The sequence below is a fragment of the Netta rufina genome, assembly GCF_964035555.1.
Source record: "Netta rufina genome assembly, chromosome: 20".
Taxonomy (NCBI): domain Eukaryota; kingdom Metazoa; phylum Chordata; class Aves; order Anseriformes; family Anatidae; genus Netta; species Netta rufina.
Window position 1 is genome coordinate 3,698,342 of NC_140144.1, and position 13,646 is coordinate 3,711,987.

Below are 13,646 nucleotides of genomic sequence, written 5' to 3' on the forward strand. Positions count from 1 at the left end.
TGTCGAAGGGAAATACTGCTCAGCCGAGCCAGATGTACAGCTAAGGCAGCCAGTAGTTTTGCAGCAGGATAACATGACAGGTTGACTGGATGCTTCTGCTCCTGTAGCTTTGTCTTAGGCAGTAGATAAACCACCTCACCTCCCTGTGAAATAGCTGCTCTTGGGGTACAGTGGCTGTATACCCTGGCTTGAGGGTGGTGATGCACTTTAAGACATAACTTTAATGCAATGCTCTGTTACCCTTTATGTCCAACAACCTCACTCTACAAAACCTATCATGCCAGCTGCCTGATTATGCCTGATTTCCAGAGCCCAGTTCACTGTTTTCATGCCTTCTGAGCAATGTTGCATCCATTCTCACAAGCTCCAGTTGAGAGGCTAAATAGCAAGTGCTTGCCCTGTATTTGCATTGACTCTTCAATATGAGGCGCCTGCTGCATCCTCTGCAGCAAAGAGCTTTGCTTAAAAGGACAAAGAGGGAGAAAACAAGTGAACCACAAAATCAGCAGTTCTAATGATTTCTTGGTAGAGTTTTCAAGTGAGTGTCTTTAGAAGAAAAATATGAAATATCCCAGCCCCCTTTTTAATATTTATTTATCTACTCCTCCACTGAAAGGAACCAAATAAACTTTCTGAGAACTGAAAACTCATCCATGTGGTCAATGGAAATTCACCTTTGACTGAAGTTTGTGAGAACTGAAAACTTTTCTGAAAGACATTAAAAGCCAATTCTTCAGAGACATGTATGTGCCCAGCTGCCACTAAAATCCAGAGGCGTGAAGAGTGCAAATGCCTTTATCAGTTTCTGTTTTGATCCTCAGTGGGAACTGGGTCCGTTTCTCATCAAAACCATCATTCATGTTTATGCTCATATAGTTTACTGCCAAAGCTTTGTCTTTAGATTTCCACGATCTAAGAGAGCTTAGAATATGTACCATGATGTATCTTTTATTATCGTGTATGATTCCTCACCTCATCCCCCTAATTAAGGGTTTTAGATAGCAAATATGCTTTTGGGCTCTTACCTTCAAAGAGACCCTCTTAAAGAAAGAGCTCTTTGACTACAGCTAAATTGTAAATCACTTGAAATGGAAATGCAACATCAGTAAACTGAGGTTACTGCAAAACATCATTAGTACTCAAGGTATGAATCACAGGATTTTAAGTTTCCTCCGATGAATCATTCTCTTGTATTGTGCTTTGGTGTTATGTTTGTACTCCGCATCTCAGCCTGAGCTGAGGGAGATGGATGCCTGGGCCAGGGTCCTTCTGCTTGAGCACTCCTCGCTCCTGAAAAATGCTTCAGTGCTTGATCCTGCAGGAGTAGCACATGCACTCATAACCATGGATCAGCAGAGGTCTGGTCCACCTTGCCTTTCATTTACTGAGACATGGTAAAGTACATTACCTGCTAGATGGGCAGGTTATTGTGAGCATCTCCAGAACAGTTCTGCCCCCCACCAACTTCCACCAGGGGGAGGAACTAAGAGGATATTCAAAATCCCAGTGATGCCTAATTTCCATTGAAAGTCAGCAATTCAAGGATTGAGAAAGATCTTTTAAAATGGTATTTATTAAAAACTGTACCTATTTGTGTGATCCTGATCCAAGGCTGGTCACAGAAGGAAGTAAATGACATTCCAGTATCACACTAACACTGCTGTGATGATATTGTTGGCAGTTACCATAAAAGAGTTTTCTGAAGGAGATGCTGCATATCTCATCCAGGCTTTCTTCTGCTCTTGCAACACATTGGAAGGATTCCAAGAAAAGCAATGTTCTTTTCTCATTTTGTTTCTGCAGTAAAATTACGGAATAAAAATAGACATCAGACAGTAGGAAAATAAGAGAAAAGAAAAAAGGTTAGAACTGCCATTGCACAGTATTATCTCCTCGGGAAGCTACGTAATGTTTATTTGTGCTGTGCGACTGTCTTTGTTGTTCAAAAGAATTATATCACTCAGCCTTGTAAGGCAATAGAAACACAGGTATATTAAATTAGCTGAAAATTGGCTATAGGGGGAAAAACATCTTTTTATACTGGAGGTGATATGCACCATCCATCTCTCTAGAAGTACAGGTAGAAAGCAGAGGTGTTAAGATAGATAATAAAATGCAGTAATAAAGCAGTATAAATGGAACAGTTATAAAAGTACAATAACTTCCACAGATTTGTCAGAGAGTGCATTTGCTCAGTAGGAGTTATTCTCTTCCCAGACAGTACCAGTTCTGCCCATGTAGCATCCTTCCCAAAGAAAGGAGCTACCTACTCTCCTGGAAAATCTTTGGTATTTTTCAGCAACATTTGCTGTCAAGAGTCAATCAAAACAGAAATGTTCTTTTCGGAGCACTAATCCCCTCTGCATTCTGATGAATGGCTTGGGAGTAACAGGAAGGAGGTAATGCATGAATCACCAAGCTGTAAGAAATAGGAAGATTAAAAACATACCTTAAATCAAAAGTGCAGAGTTCTTTAGAATGTGATTTTTTCAAGCATGTCTGGAGTTTTCAGGTACCTCAAATTCCAATTATTCAGTGAAAAAACACTGGGAGAATCTTCATGCCCAGCATGGTGTTCATCACTTCCTGAACACCAGGCCATTTCTGAGTGATTCGAGCAGCGTAATCAAAAATGGAGCCACCCAGAGCTATACTCAGGCTCTGGTGCCTACTCTGGATTCTACATGTAAAAGAAGAAGGAGGCGTGCATCACTTTGCATGGCAGGAAGAAATAGCTGTAAGCACTGAAAGTTGCAGAACCAAAGGACTTTTGGAAGAGGTCTGCAGAGACCATGCTTTGACCCTCTGCTGTGAGGGAAGGCAGCACTGCAACCTGCCGCATCCAGACATCCCAGGGCTGGCAGAGAGATGCAGCACTGTGACCAGGGCATCTTAGAAAAGGATCTTACAGTCAACATACATAATAGATTCCTAGCTTTTAAGTCACGAAGGGGCCATTAGATCACATAATCTGGCATGCTAATTCAGGTAAAGGCCATACAATATTACTCAGTCGTTCTCAGATCGGCCAAAAACCTTGTTGGTTATTTTGTTTGTTTATTTGTTTTCAGGAAAAAAAAAAAAAAAGAATCAGGTTGATGAGCCATGCAAAGAAACATCAGGTGAGGGCTGACTTGTGAGACAGGCAGATTTTTGTTTTGCTTGAGTTGTGAGACTCAAACAGATTTTTGCAGTTGTGTATGGCCATCCCACCCAAAATAAAGAAGGGTGAGGCACACAGACACCTGGGGCTGCAGGTGAGCAATGGATTTGGTAATGATGACAGTGCCGCTTAGGTGGAAAGGGGAACTGAGGTCTCTTTGAAGACATCAACATAAGTGCCTAGGGGGAGGAAATGCCCTAGGAGGGGCATTGCTCTGGAAAGTTGAGTTTGCAAGAACAGGAATTTTCCTGTGTATGAATATGAATATGAAACTTAGTAACTGGTAAGAAATTGAATCCTGAACTAACAACTAGTTGATCTGAGTTATGTCAAAAACTATTATTTGTGTTCCTTGCATGAGAAGAGTGTATCGAAAACTTTTGATTGAGGAGCGATGAGTAATTTGGAGATCAGGTGAAAAACAGTGAAACATTTCCAGGGGATCAAATCATCTCTGGTTAAACTTCACTAGAAGGGCAGAATTACATGACACCTGAATTTAGCTGACAGTGTAACATACACAGATCAGAAATAAAGGCCACATGAAAGCTGGTCTTTATTTGATGGCTAATAAATCTCCCTGTATCTTATAAAAAGGGAAATATACATAACTTGCTCGGTGTGGCATCTTTACCTTAAACCCTATCAGGAAATAATATGTGAACCAGGGAAAAGTCAGTCACACCTAGCTTGAAGCACAGTTCATGTATCACAGCAGGAGCATAACTGCATTGTGAAAGCATATTTATAATTCTGGAAAGGTGAAAGACTTCTGTAGTTCATCCTCCTCAAAATAGTAAAATACCATCACTCATCTTCTCAAAGAGGAGCCTGGGAAGTTGTTTATTTTTTCCCAGTCCTTATAATGTGAGGAAGGAAAGAGTTTGCAAAAGCTGTTACACCACTGTAGGCATATTGTGGAGTACATGCTATTGTATACATACTGTACATACATGTGTAGTGGGTTTACGTGGCAAGGTTTTGGTAGCAGGGGGCCATAGGGGTGGTTTCTGTGAGAAGGATCTAGAAGCTGCCCCATGTTTGGTAAGGGCCCCACTGCTGACCAGAGCCGAGCCAATAAGCAATGTTGTTTTGCGCCTCTGTGAGAGCATATTTAAGACAGGGAAAAAAACGCTGCACCACACAGCAGCTGGGAGAGTGATAGGAGTGAGGAACAGCCTTGCAGTCACCAAGGTCAGTGCAGAAGGAGGGGGAGAGGTGCTTCAGGCGCCGGAGCAGAAGTGCCCTGCGGCCTGTGGTGAGGCCCATGGTGAAGCAGGATGTCCCCCTGCAGCCCATGGAGTACCACGGTGGAGCAGGGTTCCACGCTGCAGCCTGTAGAGGAGACCATGGTGGAGCAGGTGGCCCTGCACCGACAGAGGCTGCTGCCTGTGGAAGACCCCTGCCGGAGCAGATTCCGGGCCGGTCCTGTAGCCCGTGGAGAGGAGACCACGCAGGAGCAGGTGACCTGGCAGGAGCTGCTGCCCGTGGGGGAGCCAGGTTGGAGCAGTTTCTCCTGAGGGATGGACCCCGTGGTACAGACCCGTATCTGGAGCAGTTCTGGAAGAGCTGCTGCCTGTGGGAAGCCCACGCTGGATCAGTTCATCAAGGACTGCATCCCGTGGGGGGGACCCCACAGCACAGGGGACGAGAGTGACCGAGAAGGAGCGGCAGAGAAGAAGTGCTGTAGACTGACCATAACCCCCATTCCCCCGTTCCCCTGCACCGCTCGGGGGGAGGAGGTGGAAGAGAGTGAACGGGGGGGTGGAAGGTGCTTTTGGTTTCTTTCCTTTGTTTCTCACTTCTCTAGCTTGTTAGTAATAAGCAATAAATCTTACTATCTTCTTATGCCGAGTCTGTTTTGCCCGTTACAATAATTACTGCATGATTACTGCACCGATGGGCTGAGGTCAACTGCATGAAGTTCAACAAGGCCAAGTGCCGGGTCCTGCACCTGGGGCACAACAACCCCAAGCAGAGCTACAGGCTGGGAGAGGAATGGTTGGAGAGCTGCCAGGCAGAGAAGGACCTGGGAGTGATGGTGGATAGTCAGCTGAATATGAGCCAGCAGTGTGCTCAGGTGGCCAAGAAGGCCAACGGCATCCTGGCTTGTATCAGAAGCAGTGTGACCAGCAGGGCTAGGGAGGTGATTGTCCCCCTGTACTCGGCTCTGGTGAGGCCGCACCTCGAGTACTGTGTTCAGTTTTGGGCCCCTCGCTACAAGAAGGACATGGAGGTGCTTGAGCGGGTGCAGAGAAGGGCGACGAAGCTGGTGAGGGGCCTGGAGAACAAGTCCTACGAGGAGCGGCTGAGGGAGCTGGGCTTGTTCAGCCTGGAGAAGAGGAGGCTCAGGGGCGACCTTATCGCTCTCTATAGGTACCTCAAAGGAGGCTGTAGCGAGGTGGGGGTTGGCCTGTTCTCCCACGTGCCTGGTGACAGGACGAGGGGGAATGGGCTTAAGTTGCACCAGGGGAGTTTTAGGTTAGATGTTAGGAAGAACTTCTTTACCAAAAGGGTTGTGAGGCATTGGAACAGGCTGCCCAGGGAAGTGGTGGAGTCACCATCCCTGGAAGTCTTTAAAAGACGTTTAGATGTAGAGCTTAGGGATATGGTTTAGTGGGGACTGTTAGCGTTAGGTCAGAGGTTGGACTCGATGATCTTGAGGTCTCTTCCAACCTAGAAATTCTGTGATTCTGTGATCTTCTCGTCCTTATCTCAACCTTTGAGCCCTTTTCATCATATTTTCTCCCCATTCCTATTTGAAGACGGGGAGTGAGAGAGCGGCTGTGGTGGAGCTTGGCTGTCCACTCAAGCAGAACCACGACAACATGCTACTTCACTCCCCCCCCCCCCAAAAAAAAAAAAAGAAAAAGAAAAAAAAAGTAAACAATAAAATAAACGAATAAAATAAAGTAAAAAAAAAAAAAGTCATAAAAAAGGAAATAAACCCTTTACCTCCTCAGACAGTGACCTAACCACCAGGACATGTTTTTCCTCAGGATGTGGAACTGTAGAAATCCTAAGAATGGGGCAAGAAAGATGTTTCAGTAATCATTAAATGATGAAATATGGCGCTTTTTATTTGTGGCTTACTCAACAAGGTCAGATAGAAGCCACTGGCAGCATTTGGTTACTATCAGGCAGCAGCTGCTTTCTAGTGGCCCGTAGATAAAGGTGAAAATCACCATAAGAAGAGCAACACATTCCCTCCTTGGAGCCATATAGCCCTTGGGCACAATCAGCACCTCTAAATGGAGATGTTCAGAGTCAAGCCCTACTTATTTACAATTACACTGATTTAAAGTTGTGTTCATTTACATCTCCAGATGAGCATTGCTTTTGCAGTGAATTTTCAGAGTTGTTTAGCATCAGGCAAACTTGGTTCTCACAAGCTCTGCCTTTTGACAAGGGGCAAGATTTTCAGAAACCCATTGGACAAAAATTTATCCGGGCTCACCAGGTCAATCCCAAACACAGGTGTCAGCGTGAGCTAGACTGTGCTTGCTTGGTGTTTCACCCAGCCAAAAATAGTTGAGTTATATGGGGTGAATCATTTTGGTAGTGCTTGTGTTCCGAACCAATGTCATGGAGAGATTGTGGAAACAGCCTAGACAAGTTGTTTGGTCTAAGTACCTGTCAGATTTCTAACTCTAGGGAAAATGACTGGGGGATCTTGTGATGTAGGATCATAAGCCCAATGAGCAGGCAGTAGATGAGAGCCTAATTACCAGAATTATTGTGAAAAATCACACCCACTATGTGGGAGAAACACCATCTTTCTGAGAAGGAAGCCCAATTAAAGATAACACACCACATTTGGGAATGAAATAATAAAAGGCCATTATCAAGCAGGAATGAAGTAGGGATCGAGAGCTACCTCGGCTAGGTGCATCTAGGGTGGAGCGGTACCAGGAGGATGCAGAAATCATGGCATCACTGCGTCGCAAGGCAGCCGGGGCTGCCCTGGAACTGCCAGGGTGTAATTGCCTCTGGAAAAACTGCTTGTTCATTTACTTAAGCCAGAGAAAATGTATGAGTCATTGGACGATGAAAAGGCAAAATTAAAAAGACCGTAGCCTTGAGCTACAGTCCTTTTTTGTGCGTAAGAAGGTAAATATCAGGCAAAATAATGCATCTGCATTATCTGAAAATAATGCATATTTTCACCAGAACAGTTACCCTAAAAATGTCCAAAGCTTTTATCAAAGCTGTATTTCTTATCCACAAGAAGGACATCTCCAACATGGATCCGGTTCTGTCTGCTCTCCCTGGAATTAAATTTGGTGTTTCTGTCTTTGATTTCAGTCACTGCATACAAAAGCTCTGTACATTTCCATTGATATTCAGATCATTTCTACTTCAGCTTCCTTTGAATTAATGTAACCCAGGAACCTCAGCAATGTCAGTCTCAATTTATGCAGGCTTAGGCTGAAAATTTTAATCTTGTCTGTTCTTGATTTTTTTTTTCACCAAATTCTTTTTTTCTTTCTTTCTTTGATGCCTTTATGCAAATATGTCAGTGCCTCAATTGGTCTACAGCACTCCACTGTTTGTTTTTTTCTGATGGAAAAGCAGTTTTTTCATCCTGTCCAGAAGAGCTGGACACTGAGATGTTCCAAGGACAATCAAGAAAACTCATCAGCATGAACAACTGTACCAAACAGCAAGTGGTTTTCTGTCAATGCTACTTCTCCATACTTTTTCCCCAGACTTTTACACAATGGAGGCCTGCCAGCCAACACAAGGGTATCCAGCTGATTAGAACAAAACAGATGGAATTCTGCAAGAGGAGGCTCAGCCATGCCTTTGAAGGTGCTACCTTGAAAGCAGCAGAACACAGGTACAATTCACAAGTAGCCAGAGAGTCATGGAGTCCACCAAACACCAGCCATGGTTCAATGAGTCAGCAGCAAACACAACGCAGAGCAACTCAGTGGTGCTGAGCTCAGTTAGCAAACCTGACCTGCGGTTTCATACAAACCCTTTTTCCTTCTTTTAGACTACATGGGTTCATGCCCCCTGAATTTCGCTCTCAGTTTCAGGTATGAATGAATTCAAAATCTTTAGGTAAAATTCAGTGAGAAGAAACTACCTAGTTTTGACAGGTTTCAGTACAAACCCAAGCAAAACCACAAAATTGCTCATGGTTTCCAGACCAAACCATATATTTCACCTAGTTTTTTGGGGGTTTCATTATGAAATTTTCATGGAGTCAGAAAAAAAATAAGCATGCAGCTTAATGTCCCCAAAGCACTTTGAACTGCTATCTACACTTCTGTTTTCTGAGAATAAAATGTTTGAAAGTGTGTATCTTTTCTATCAGCCAACGGTAAGATAACTGATTGCAAAGAGATGGTTCTCTGCACCGTGTGAACCCCCAGTTTGCTGTAAGTGCAAATGGATTGGCTTACTGACCCTCCGTGGCTCCTGGGCTTTGGATTTGATTTTGGTCCTTGTGTTGGGCTTGTTAGTGTAGCTTCAGCCTTGAGTACATGCCTGGAAGAGAAAAATAAATAATTCTCCTTCTCAAGGTGGGAAATCTATGGATGCTGCAGGCACAGCATAGGCAAGTCTGCATCTTTTACACTTTCTAGAGTAAAGAATATCTCTGGGTTTAAAGAGACTTGGAAAATACTGAGACTCCAATGGTGTTCTTTCTTATTGCTTAATAGTGGTTTCTTCCAGCAGAGAATAAAGCTTGTATCATTTTTAAGTCAGGTCAGAAAATTCGTCAAGCATTTGGTAGCTACAGCTACTCATACATGTGTAAGTGTGGTGCAACAGGGGCTGTGCATACTAACATAGCTTCGGACTCGAACTCATGATAGTCAAGCAGCAGACAAAAGAAAATAGCAGTGAGATGAAGACACTGAGAGACATATATTTTACTACAGAAAATTTGTCACGAGATATAATGCATTTTCTGTGATACATAAGCAATTTTTTTTTTCCTGGACACATTTCTGAAGGCTGTGTCTCACCTACTGAACCAATTCTGTCATCTAGAATACATCAGTACTAATTCTCTTGCTGAATTCCATAGGAACTAGCTTATTGAGCACAACTGAACCAGGAAACTCAACTGGACTAGAAGATTTCATTTTAAAAGACATCTAGCTTTCTTTTCAAAGACTTCAAGCTATGATGGAGTTGCCATTTCTTTCAAGGAGTCATGCCAGTATTTAAGTAACCTCAGCTTCATGGATTTGTTTTTCTCTCCTATGGAGTTGACAGAGGCAGACAGACAGGAAGATAGAAAAGAGGAAAGCCCTGGTGTTTGTTCACCTCATCTGTCATTAACTCTCACTTCCAGTGGTCCAAACTTTCCTTTTCCCAGTTAAATTCACATGGACCCAGCACCAAATTTTCTTAATTCCTCAGTTTGATTAAATAAGTAGACTAAATTGCTTACATTTCTCTAAGTAAAGGCATTTTCTAGACCCTTGATCATATACTCAAGCATACCATTATAACTATTTAGCAGGGAAAACTTGTAACAGAGGATTTTTCTCAGAACATGCAGGATGGGAAACTGCAACTTCAAATAGTGCTTCGAATGAAAAAAAGAACACACAGCAAATAATTGAAAGTTAGAGACACCCACTCAGATGCAAAAATATCCCATACCTCTGTGGCAAATATAAATGTAATTAGGCAGTTTCAGGATGTGTCTTGACAGGCTGTTTTGTTTTGTTTTGTTTTGTTTTAGCTGTTTTCTGGAGAGGTATGGCCTATTGGTAAAACTCAGACTGAAAGGAAATCTGGTTTCACATCCGGGCTGCACCACAGCTTTGCTGTGTGACCAGTGCCATGTCACGCCCTGTGTCCCCTTCCCTGGCGGCACAGGGAGGGAAGCAGCACCCTTCCCCAGGCCGACATACGGCTTTGCTGTCTGGCAGCATCCCTTGAAAGAGCAGAATTGTTTTAGGTGAGGTGGTGGTGACTTTGCCTTAGTTTCGTAGGCCAAAAGCAGAAGGGAAGAAGGGTGGGAGGTGAGGGAATGAGCGCTCTGCAAGGAAAGGCAGCCGTGCACTCTCTGAACTTGTCTGCTTGTTCTGCAAGGAGACAGGTTTGAACCCAGAAGTGAGCAGGATGCGCTAATGTCTTCGGATATATAACAGTGTGCCTGTCTCCAGCATTTTCCTCCCCAGAACTCTTATCTTTTTACAAGAAAGATCTACGTGATTTCTGCCACTTTACAGACAGAAAAACTGAGGCACTGGCTGGAGAAGTGACTAATGCAGCAGGGACATCACACGTCTTTCTGAAGCCTTTGCCAGATGCTTTTTGAAAACGAGATCCTTGGGACTTCTACTGTGAACTCAGCCAGACTGCAGAAATGGCATCGGGGCCAAGGCTCCGCGTGCCCACGGGCAGTCCCTAACAGTCAGGCAAGCCAAGGAATGAGGGAAGGAGCCTGGTGAAGATTATGAGAAAGAGGAGGAGGTGGTGTAGGTTGTGAGAGAAGATGAAACAGCTTTGACACAAGCAAAGGAAACTTCAAGTTTGGAATTTCAAAAAATCGACTCAACATTTCTGTCGTAGCAGATAAGCATCTATCTGCTTTATTACTGGGAATCATTTTTATTTTTTTTCTGATTATAAATAGAAACAGAATGCTACTTCGTTATTTCCTCTGGGTTTTTTGGGGGTAGGTACATGTGGGTGGTAAACAGCTTGCAAAGAGGTTGTTGTTATTATTATTAGTCAATATGAAGAACCAGAGGGTAGCGCCTGAGGCTGCGACGCACTGGGTATGGGATAGCCACAAACCAAATATAGGTCATTCACTCAAGCACATCTATGACGAAGGGGAGAGAGCACAGCCGAACCACTAATCTGTAGCTGTGATTATTGTTGCTTTGCGATACTATCTGTATCGCTATACAAATTTTTTGTGTGTGCCAAAAGGCAAGCAGAGACACAAAAAACCTCAAGGGCTTAAACTAACAATGAGACATAAAACCATCAATAAGCAGCTGAACAGAGCTATCAGTGCGCTTGTTTAAGAAAACTTTTTAGCCTCAACAAAGCCCTGCTTGTGTCGTGGTAACAGCGAGCAGTGGAAACGTGCGGTATTGGTTGCTGTACAAACATATTACAAGATGCTTTTGTGAATCTGCAGTCTAAACAGGCGATATAAGGTCTGATAGGAAGACAAGCACTGAGCTTGGGTTATCACATTATATCAGGCCATTATGGTCCCATCTTCCAGCCTGAAGTGCATGAACTGCCCTTGCTTACTTGGAGCATCCCCAGTGATGGGCAGCAAAGCCCATCGGGGCTGGGGACGAAGGACTGTCCCGTGAGGCACTGGTCTGGCCTCGGGGAGAGAGAAAGGTAGGGATGACCTGGGTGGGGATTCTGGGGATGGAACTTCTGGGGCACCCACAGGCGTGTGGGCTCCAGGCAGGGTGGGGAGTCCCAGCAAGTGATAGATAGCTGGTAGGTACATGCCAGTAGGTTCACCAAACACAACAGGAAACTCCATCCCATGGGAGAGTATTGGGTGCCATGCTCCATATGTGGCTATTGTGGATCTATCAGGCCAGTACAGGCTTTAGAGTGGCCTTCAGGGCAGCCCTGATCACCAGTGTGGCTCTGTCCTGAAAGATGTGACCTGGGACAGTCAGCTGGTCTGTGCCAGCTCCCACACCAGGACAGGTCTTCTGAGTCCTGGTCCAAAACGGGTGCAACCAGCTGGGAAGGATTCAGTAGATTCCCCATCACTAAACAATGCTGTTTTATTGAAAGCTAAACCCCTTATCAGAAAGATGGCCGTTCTGATAACACAGGTTGGAAAATTTAAGAAAATAATAAATTAACAAATTTGAAAGAAACCATTTCAGCATTTTGAGAACTGAATGATTTCATTTTTCTAAAAAAATAATGTTTTGTTTTGGAACACTTCGCTTGATACTATTTTATTTATTCGATGTATTTATTCAGCTCGAAACTCTGGGAAACAATCAAGCCCTTTGATCTCCAGTTGCTACACTTTTGTGGTGGAGAAAGGGACTTTTGCTTTGTGACACATTTCTACACCTCAGTGTAATAAGGACCAGATGACGTTGCACAAAGACATGGGGCGAGGGGTCAGGGACCAGCAGACAGGCAAGGCAGGTGGGACATGGGAAGAGCTGCAGGAGAAGTAAGGAGCAATAACAATTGGAGAGGGGTTGTGAGACTGAAAGATTAAATCCCTGGGTCCACAGGAATAGGGCTCCCTACCTCTGCCACCACTCAATCTCATTTGGGAGCATTGTAATGCACTGGGCCTCACTGGGAAGTAGGTGTAGGGCTACCAAAAGGGGGTGTCTATTCACAGCATAGCCATACACCCCACAGAAGAACTGTGGTGCTGTTGGTGACTCTATTAAAGCAAGATGAGATGGGGCTACCTTCTAAACAAGAGCACATCTTCTTCCCTGCTTGCTGCAGCACTTGAGAGTGGCAGAGAGCTGGAGGAGGGAGCTGGGGTGAGGGGGTGCCTGGGGTGAGCCTCAAGGTGGGGGCAAGACAAGGGTGGAGAGATTGTGAGGCTCTGCTCTGCTCCACACACCTCCAAACTGGGGAAGGGATGGAGATGGCCAAGGGGAGGGCACAGCACAACCGGGCTTTGCTGGAGGAGCAGGTGCCTGTCCTCATGGGTGACCACAGGGATGGGGGCAACTGCTCCTGCGGGGCAGCAGACGGCCACTGGTGACCACACTTTATGTGTGTGGGGAATTATTGGCTTGGGAATCATTTCTTCTGAATAAAACCAGCGGCTGTGACATCTCCTTCACACAAAGGGGAAATTTCTGTAGGGCACAGAGGAGAATTTTTTCTTACCTTTCTATATGATGTCAAAATCTAAATATTTAGCCTGACCTACAGCTGACTGCGTGGCATAATGGAAAGGAAACCAGCCAGGCAGAAAGCAAAATGACAGCTCATGGGATGGGCCTACAAATCAAAGCTCATCTCAATCATAAGGAGACTGCGAAGGCTGATAAGTTTAACCCTGGCAAATAGTGAGCTGAGTAGCTGGATGGTAATAAACCTGTTAGGTTAATTGAAAGAAGAGGAGGAGGTACCACAAGTGTTCAGGTTACCACAGAAGATACTCCTAGATGGCTGCTCTAGATGGGTTGCGCTTTCAGCACACCTACGGTGGAATTGGTTGTGATAGTCATCTCTCCGAGCAAAAAGCCAGCTTCCATCAAACGCTGCAGCTCGAAAGCTGGGAGAAAATGGCTCAATGAATCATCAGTTCATTGGAAAAGGCACTTTCGGGCTGGTCAAGCCAGTTCATGAATGTGAGTTGAATTTTGCTGAATGGTTGTGGCAAAACCACATATTGCTGAAAAGTTCTGGAAGTACTGAAATACTGGAATTAAGCAAGATTAAACAGTGTTCTAGGCAGATCCAAGCTGAATTGTTTTGATACTTCTGGCAGGTTTGTTTCTTGCCAAAACTTGAGGTAAGTGATAGAAACATT